The following is a 9,446-nucleotide window of genomic DNA, read 5'->3' as shown; positions in this document are numbered from 1 at the left end:
TAGCACACCCGCACCCTACACACGGCAGAGAGAGCGTCACATACCTGCTTCCCAAAGGTAGCACACCCGCACCCTACACCCTACACATGGCAGGCAGACAGAGCGTCACATACCTGCTTTACAAAGGTAGCCAAACTGTGAAAATTTGTTTAAACTGGGTGGGAAACACAGGGGGTGACTGTGATCTTTTTTCTGAGCTTTTGTTTAAGTATTTCACACTCAGTAAGAATTCACATGCATATAGATGGAAATGTACACTGAACAGACAATTCAAGAAAGTGAACTGGCTCTGGAAAGCCATTTTGCGACGGAAAGCCATGAATGATTGTGGGAATTTCCAACTTGTCAGGCACTGTGCTGTGTCCCTTGCATGTATGATGGAAAGCTTAGCTAACGCTTTCGCTGCTGTTGTTGAGTTGCTGTCCTGTCAATTCCACCTTGTGGTGACCCCATACATACTGCACCACGGGCCTTTCAGGGCTGTGACTTTCGGAAGCAGATCCCCAGCACCTCTGGCTGGGTTTGAACCACCAACCTTTTAGTTACTTGTCGAGTGCTTCATCATGTGCGTCACCCAAGGACTTTCTCAGTAATGCTACCAGGTCCCACCCACTGCTCAGAACACTTTCATAGAAGCTCTTGCCAATGTGCTCCAGCCAAAGACACCCAGGAGCCCACCTGTGGTGAGCAAGGGAGAGCACACACCCCAGGGGGCAAGACGGTGTAATAAAGGACTTAGGAGGTTTGGGCTCGGGCTTGGTATTATTGTAAAAAAGCCAAACTTTGTTCTGGCTAGGATGCAGTCAGAAAGTGCAAGTGTTTCCGTAACTAGGTATCTCAATCAATTTGATCTGCTGGGGATCTCTAAGGAGCTCTGGTAGCATAGTGGTTATGAGTCGGGCTGCTAACCTCAGAGTCAGCAGTTCGAAACTTACCAGCTGTTCTACGGGAGAAAGATGAGGCTTTCTGCTCCCATAAAGACTTATAGCCTCAGAAGCCCTGTACAGGGTCGCTATCAGTCAGAACCGACTCCACGGCACACCACCACCACCACCCCTGGGAATCTCTGGGTGATTAACGAGTTCTGCTACTAACCCAACTGCAGGTTCAAATCTACCCTGAGATGCCGTGGAAGAAAGGGCTGGCGATCAGCTTCCAATAAAAGTAGTCACTGAAAACACTGTGGAGCTCAGTTCTACTCTGAAACCATCATGGGGAGGAATCGATGAGGGGACAGGCGAAAGCTGTGATCAGTAAAAGGCTGCAATCACATATATTGGCCACAAGAGGGCACCATTAGGTCCAGAGTGAGTTGGCTAAGGTTCTGGCTTGCAGGTTGTTGCCAGATGGATCAAATAGAACACGGTGGGAAGAGACTATGGAGAAGCTCAAGAGCATCAGCCAAACAAAGGACCTACACAAAGCAAACTACAAAACACGACTACAAGAAACCAAGAGACCTACAAAAACGGAAAAATGTATCATGCTCCTGGATAGGAAGACAACATTGAAAATGTCTATACTGTTCAAAGCAATTTACACATATAATGCAATCCCAATCCAGATTCCCATCTTCAAAGAGATGGAAAAAACAATTACAAACATTATACGGAAAGGAAAGAAACACAGGATAAGCAAAGCAATGCTTAAGAAGAAAAACAAGGTTGGAAACCTCTCACTCCCCGACTTCAAAATTTATACATGGATATAGTAGTCAAAACAGCCTGGTACTGGTACAGTGAAAGCTATATAGATCGATGGAACAGAATCGAGAATTCAGACATTAACGCATCTACATACAGCCAACTGATTTTTGACAAAGTACGTAAATATATCGCATGGGGAGGTGATAGTCTCTTGAACAGATGGTGCTGGCTGACCTGGAAAGCATATGCCAGAGTTTGAAACAAGATCTTCCCCTCATGCCTTATACAAAAACCAACTCAGCATGGATTAAAGACCTACATGTAAATCCCCAAATTATGAAGGTCATCAATGAAAAAATAGGACAAATGTGAGGGCTCTGATTCAAGGAATACACAGACTACCAAACATTTTGAAAACTACACAAACAAAAGTAGACAAAATAGATGACTGGGGCATACTAAAAGTTAAGAACTTATGTGCATCAAACGACTTTACCAGAAGAGTAAACAAAGGAATCCACAGAATGGGAAAAAACCTTTTGCAATGACACATCAGACAAGGAACTCGTTTCTAAAATATACAGAAAACTACAACACCTCTACAAGAAAAAGACAAATAACCCAATTAAAAAGTAGGCACAGGACATGAACAGACACTTCACCAAGGAGGAGATCCAGGCAGCCAACAAACATATGAAGAAATGGTTCACGATCACTAGCCATTAGAGAGATGCAAATCAAAACAACAATGAGATATCATCTCACACCAGCAATAACAGCAAAGATCAAAAAAGTAGAGGACAATAAAATGCTGGCGGGGATGTGGAGTGACTGGGACACTCCTGCTGGTGGGGCTGCAAAATGGTCCAACCTCTCTGGAAAATAATATGATGCTTCCTTAGAAGGCTGGAAATAGAAATACCGTATGATCCCGCAATTCCTCTACTTGGCATTTACCCACAAGAAATACAAACCATAACATGAGTAGATATATGCACACCACTGTTCACAGCAGCACTATTTACAATAGCAAACAGATGGAGACAGCCTAAGTGCTCATCAATGGAAGACTGGATAAACAAACTGTGGTACATACACTTAATGGAATATTATGGTACCCTGAAGAATAACAAGGAAGCTGCAAGCCACCGCATAACATGGATGAACCTTGAGGACATTATGTTGAATGAAATTGTAGTTGTTGTTAGGTGCCATCCAGTCGGTGCCAACTCATAGCGACCCTATGCATAGCAGAACGAAACACTGCCTGATCCTGGGCCAACCTCACTATTGAGGCCACTGATGCTGCCACTTGGCCAATCCATCTCATTGGGGGTCTTCCTCTTTTTCTCTGACCCTCCAACCTACCAAACATGATATCCTTCTCCAGCGACTGGTCCCTCCTGACAATATGTCCGAAGTATGAGAGACAAAGTTTGGCCATCCTGGCCTCCAAGGAGCACTCTAGCTGCATTTCTCCCAACACAGATCTGTTGGTTCTTTTGGCAGTCCATGGCACTTTCAATATTCTCCTCCAACACCAGAACTCAAAAGCATCAATTCTTCTACAGTCTTCCTTATTCACTGTCCAGCTTTCGCATGTATATGAGGTTATTGAAAATACCATGGCTTGGGTCAGGCGCACCTTAGTCCTCAAGCTGACATCTTTGCTTTTCAACACTTTAAAAAGGTCTTGTGCAGCAGATTTGCCTAATGCAATACGTTGTTTGATTTCTTGACTGCTGCTTCCATGAGTGTTGATGGTTGATCCAAGAAGCACGAAGTCCTTGACAACTTCAATCTTTTCTCCATTGATAAGAATGTTGTTTATTGGTCTAGTGGTGACGATTTTTGTTTTCTTTACATTAAGATATAATCCATACCGAGCTGTGGTCTTTGATCTTCATCAGTACATATTTTAAGTCCTCTTCACTTTCAGCAAGCAAGGTTGTATCCTCTGCATATCACAGGTTGTTAATGAGTCTTCCTCCAATCCTGATACCACATTTTTCTTCATAGAACCCAGCTTCTCGGATTATTTGCTCAGCGTACAGGTTGAATAAGTTTGGTAAAAGAATACAACCCTGTCGTACACCTTTCTTAATTTTAAACCATTCAGTGTTCCCAAGTTCTATTCGAACAACTGCCTCTTGGTCCAGGTACAGATTCCTCATGAGCAGAATTAAGTGTTCCGAAATACTCAGACTTTGCAATGTTGTCCATAGCTTGTCATGATCCACACAATCAAAAGCCTTTGTGTAGTCAATAAAGCACAGGGAAACATCTTTCTGATGTTCTCTGCTTTCAGCCAAGATCCATTGGATTCATCAGCAATGAGTCACAAAAGGAGAAATAGTGCATAGGACCACTACTGTAAAAGACTAAGAAAAAGAACCCATACTAAAGGGGGGAGTGGGGGGAGATTCTTTGCTGGTTACCAGGATGTGAGGGGTGGCGTTAGGGGACGGGGGAGAGAGGGGAAGGTGGAGCACAGGGCAGGGAATAGACATAGGATAGTTTGGGTGTTAGGGAGAGGGGCAATACACAAGAAGGGGGAAGGGAATGGAAGAACAAGGCAGACGGGAAAACTATTAGGCAGGTTTGCATGGGCTAAGTGGGACAGAAGTAAATAATGATATATGCACAGCCTTGGAACTACAGGGCTCTGGGATACAGGGATTGAGACATGGTTGGAATGGGCAAAAGGCGGGGAAATAATGTTAAGTTGCTTGGCTGTCTTTTGAATCTTGGTTTCCCTGGCATACCATTATAAAATAGACACTTGAGGGGGAGAGAAAGGAATAGCCAGAAATATTACCATAGAAAGCTTGTAAGTCCATCTTCTGCCTATAATTGATTGGAATACCTAAAATGGGGCTACAATGTGTCCAGTGAAAGAGGCTTCCTGTGGAGCCTCTGCATTACATAAGACCATAGGTGGAATCCTGAACTCCATCCAGAATCTTCTGATGTGGGAAATTTCTACTGGAAAGGGCAAGCAGACCAGCCTGGAGCAGCTAGAAGAACAGAAGATACTTCTTGAAAGCAAAATGACAAGAAAAATACAAAATAATAACGGCAGTCCAACTGGTTACTACAAGAACAAGCAAGTGGCTCGCCCAGGAGACATCAAGGCAAGTGGTCGGGTCCCCTCAGAGCAAACCCCCTTCCAAGACTAAGACTCAATGGGAATACACATTCTGTTCACTGGTAAGGGGAAGTGAGGGAAAAACAGCAACGAAGCTGCGAGCTAAGGCCTACAACATTCAATAGACTCCTGTAATCCAGGTGGAGACCTGGTCGGCCAGCAGTGTGGCAAGACCTGGGGACTCTTGGGCCCAGAGTCAGTGATATAGCCACACAGGGCTAGAGTGGAGAGTGAAGTATCCAGCTGATAAGAAGAGAGGGCATATGCACAAGAACACCCACACTTGCAGATAATACCCACTTGACCTGGCTTCAATGACTGGATGATCAGAGCTCAACTAGAAGAAGAAAGAAGAGGGAAAAAGGAGTAATCTGATGCAATTTGATGAACTTGACTTACACCTATGGATGCAGTAGCTCAAAAGAGGGAACAAATCTTTACAGCGAGGATCATTCCCACCCCCTCCATACACAGAGTAGACAGGGATGGGCAACTTGGACATTGGCTACCCAAAATGGGGGACGGACGGGGCTACAAAGGCAAGAAGTGACTGGCTTACAAGCTTTCAAGAGGAAAGCTAGATCCAGAGGGCCTGGAGGAAGGTAGAATCTCTACTGAGTGGTATCCAATCTGTCTAGGCAGGGCTGATGAAAGGAAATATGGATAGGTCCCTTGTGGTACAATAGTGAATAATTGTTATCAGGACTGATTGTGAGGGTTGGAAATGTAAAGGTAGATGTTTTGTAACAAAAGGAGGGGAGTGGTTGACTTTGCAGTTCAGGAGTGGAGGTCCCTGGGACCATCAAGGGACAAGAACAGAGTGCGGGACCCTACCCAGAGAAGCAGTGATGCCTGAGATGGAGGCAGTGATGTTGAGAGATGGAGCAGCTAGGGACTTTAGACCCAGAGAGGGAGAGGGGCTGTGTGCTGACGACCAGGGGACAGGCTTGTAGGGTATATATACCCTTTGGTTGGTTGATGATGCATGGCGGGGATTGTAACCATAGCAATGAAACGATCTACGATAGGATGAATGTAAAGCTAATGTTCTCCCATGTAAGCGATCACATAATTCACAATAAAACATTAAAAAAAAAAAAAAGATCATCAGCCAAAACATGGTGAAGAGCTGACTGTGGAACAGACCACCAAACTCTCACATATAAGGTCAGACTGAAGCTGAAGAAAATGAAAACTAAGTCCATGAGCACCAAAATAGGACTTTGAATTTAGAGACCATCTCAAGAACAGATTGGATGCATTAGACACTGACGACCCAAGACCAGAGGAGCTGTGAAATGACATCAAGAACATCATACAGGAAGAAAACAAGACATTAAAAAGGCAGGAAAGAAAGAAAAGACCAAACTGCATGTCTGAAGAGACTCAGGCTGCTCTTGAACATCGGGAAGCTAAAGTGAATGGAAGAAATGATGACGTACAGGAGCTGAACAGAAAATTCTAAAGGAAGGCTCGAGAAATCACATAAAATATTATAATGAAATATGCTAAGACTTGGATCAAGTTCGAAAACCAAAAAGGAAGAACTACTCAGCATTTCTCAAGTTGAGAGAACTGAGGAGAAACTTCAAGCCTCAAGTTGCAATGTTTAAGGATTCTATGGGTTGTGGTATGGCACTATAGGCTAAGCACTGGACTGCTAATCACAGAGTCGATGGTTCAAAGCCACCAGCTGCTCCTTGGAGACCCTATACAAGGTTGCTGAGTCAGAACCAACTTTAAAGCATTCAATAATAACAATGACAATGTTGTTGCTAAGTGCCTTTGAGTCAGGTCCGACCCATAACAATGTTGCATAGGGTTTCCAAGGAGTGGCGGGAGCTTGAACCGCCAACCTTGGGTTCAACCCGACTTTGCAGTCCAGCGCGTTAACCCACAGTGCCACACCAGGACAAAATATTGAATGGTGCAGGTAACATCAAAAGATGGGCGGAATATACAGTCACTGCACCAACAAGAATTGGTTGTTGGTGAACCGTTTCAGGAGGCAGCATATGATCCAGAACAAATGGTATTGAAGGAAGAAAACCAAGCTGACCTAAAGGCATTAGTGAAAAACAAAGCTCCAGAACTGATGGAATACCAACCGAAATCGTTCAGCAAACTGATGCAGCACCGAAGGCACTCACGAAATCCAGGCCAAGAAATTTGGAAGACCGCTACCTGGCCAACCAACAAAAAGAGCTCCATATTTGTGCCCCTTCCAAAGCCACATGGCTCTAAAGAATGTGGAAATGATCAAACAATTTTATCAACATCACACACAAGTAAAACTTTGAAGATAATTTCAAAAGAGCCTGACAAGGAGCAGCCAGAAATTCAAGCTGGATTCAGAAGAGGCCATGGAATGAGGGACGTCACGGCTGAGGTCAGATGGAGCTTAGCTGAAAGCAGAAAATACCAGGAAGATGTTTACTTGTGTTTTATTGACTGTGCAAAGGCATTTGACTGTGTGGTTTGTAACAATCTATGGATAACATTGCGACAATGGGAATTTCAGAACACTTCACTGTGTTCATGTGGAACCTGTCCAGAGAACAAGAGGCAGTCATTGGAACAGAACAAGGAGAGACTGAAAGGTGGGCATCAGGGCTGTATCCTTTCACCATACTTATTCAATCTGTACGCTGAGCAAATACTCTGAGAAGCTGGATTATCTGAAGAAGAATGTGGCATAAAGATTGGAGAAGACTCATTAACCACCTGTGATATGCAGATGATACAACCTTACTTGCTGAAAGCACAGACGACTTGAAGCACTTACTAATGAAGAGGAAGGCTACAGCCTTCAACATGGATGATAGCCCAGTGAAACGACAACAAAACCCCTCACAACTGGACCCGAAAACAGTCTCCTGATAAAAGGAGGAAAAAAACGGAAGTTGTCAAGTAGTTCACTTTCTTGGATCCACACCCAGTGCTCATGGAAGCAGCAGTGGAGAAATCAAATGGTGAACTGCACTGGACAAACGTGCTGAAAAAGCCTCTTTCAAGTATTAAAGGACAAAGATGTCACTCTGAAGTCTAAGGTGTGCCTGACCCAAGCCATGATACTTTCCTCGGCCATATATGTATGTGAAAGCTGGACACTGAATAAGGAAGGCCAAAGAAGACCTAATGCCTTGGAATTACGATGTTGGCAAGGAATAGTGCAAAGTACCATGGGTTACCAGAAGAGTGAGCAAGTCTACCTTGTAAGAAGTCCAGCCAGAATGTTCCATAGAAGCCAGGATGGGGAGACTTTGTTTTTCCTACTTTGGAGGTGTTGTCAGGAGGGATCAGTCAGTCCCTGGGGAAGGACATCGTGCTTGGTAAAGTGGACGGTGAGTGAAAAAGAGGAAGACCCCCAATGAGACAGACTGGTACAGTGGCGGCAGCGATGGGCTCAAATACAACAAAGGTGAGGAGGACGCCGGACGGGACAGTGCCAACTGAACTGCACCTAACGACACCACAACCAGGCTGCGTGTGTTCCCACACCATGACAGAAGGGTCTTGTTTAGTCCTGTCCTCGGAGCCTAGTCTGGAGATGATGTTCAGTGAGATTGTTTTTTGTTTAGCAGGAACACACTGTGTCCTAGCTGGATATCAGAGGCTGGTTTTCTCATGTAGTCATCTCAACCATCTAAGAGGTGAGTACTATCTCAACCAACTAGGAGGTGAGCACTGTGTTACTAAGCTGTGTTGGAGGAAGGACAGTCAGAATGTTCCTTACAAGTGAGGGTGGACATGGTCTCAGAAGGGACCCGTCGCTGGGAGGGGGGACCTCAGGCTTGGGAAAGTTGGTCAGTGACAAAGAGGAAGATTCCCTGACTGCAGCACGGGATTCAAGGACAGCATGGAGGGTGGCGGAGGACAGGCAACGTTTGGTTCTGTCATACACAGGGTCACTGTGAGTTGGAACAAGTGGAAGGCACCTAACAGTATTTTCCAGTGGGAACAAATACAATGAGATTACATCATCTCCCCACCAGTAAACAGCTAAAAAATGGGAGCAGGAGGCTCTGATCTCCATCAGTCTGACTCCAAAGTCCTTATCCTCACCCACCCAGCACGCCGCTGCACGCCCTTGGGTGTACAGTAGTAACAGGGATACAAAGGTCTATATGTAACTGTTTTTAAGTGCTAGCCAGTCAGTCCCAACTCATAAAGACCCTGTATAGGGTCTCTGAGGTTGTAAATCTTCTCAAGAGCAGAAAGCCTCATCTTTCTCCCACAGAGCTGCTGGTGGGTTTGAACTGCAGACCTTGTGGTTCTGTCCAGTGATACCAAGCTCCCCAAAAGACACATATACATAATATCACATGCTTATAATATATACAAGGGGGCTTCAGAGAGTTCATGGAAAAATGAAATAATTCCAGTTCTCCACAAAAATTTTTGAAGCCCGAGTAGTATATTGTTTATTAAGCACTGTGGAGTTGGTTCCGACTCATAGCAACCCTGCACAGGGTTTCGGAAGCTGCAAATCTACACTAGAGCAGAAAGCCTCATCTTTTTCCCATGGAACATCTGTAGTATTGTTGTTGTTATGTGCTGTCGAGTCGGTTCCGACCCATAGCGACCCTGCACAGGGTTTCCGAGGGTGTAAATCTTTACAGGAGTAGAATGCCTCATCTTTCTCCCGTGGA

The 9,446-nt window shown here is 44.7% G+C and overlaps 1 protein-coding gene across 1 annotated transcript in view; it reads right to left on the bottom strand.

Moving 5' to 3' along the window:
* The window catches only part of LOC102833809, a 47,549-nt gene that overhangs the window by 5,747 nt on the left and 32,356 nt on the right, over positions 1-9,446 (bottom strand). The window lies entirely within an intron of this gene.

The sequence above is a fragment of the Chrysochloris asiatica genome, unplaced genomic scaffold (genome assembly GCF_000296735.1).
Source record: "Chrysochloris asiatica unplaced genomic scaffold, ChrAsi1.0 scaffold00125, whole genome shotgun sequence".
NCBI classification, from domain to species: Eukaryota; Metazoa; Chordata; class Mammalia; order Afrosoricida; family Chrysochloridae; genus Chrysochloris; species Chrysochloris asiatica.
The sequence above is the reverse complement of the archived record's forward strand: the minus strand, read 5'-3'. Positions and strand labels throughout refer to the sequence as shown.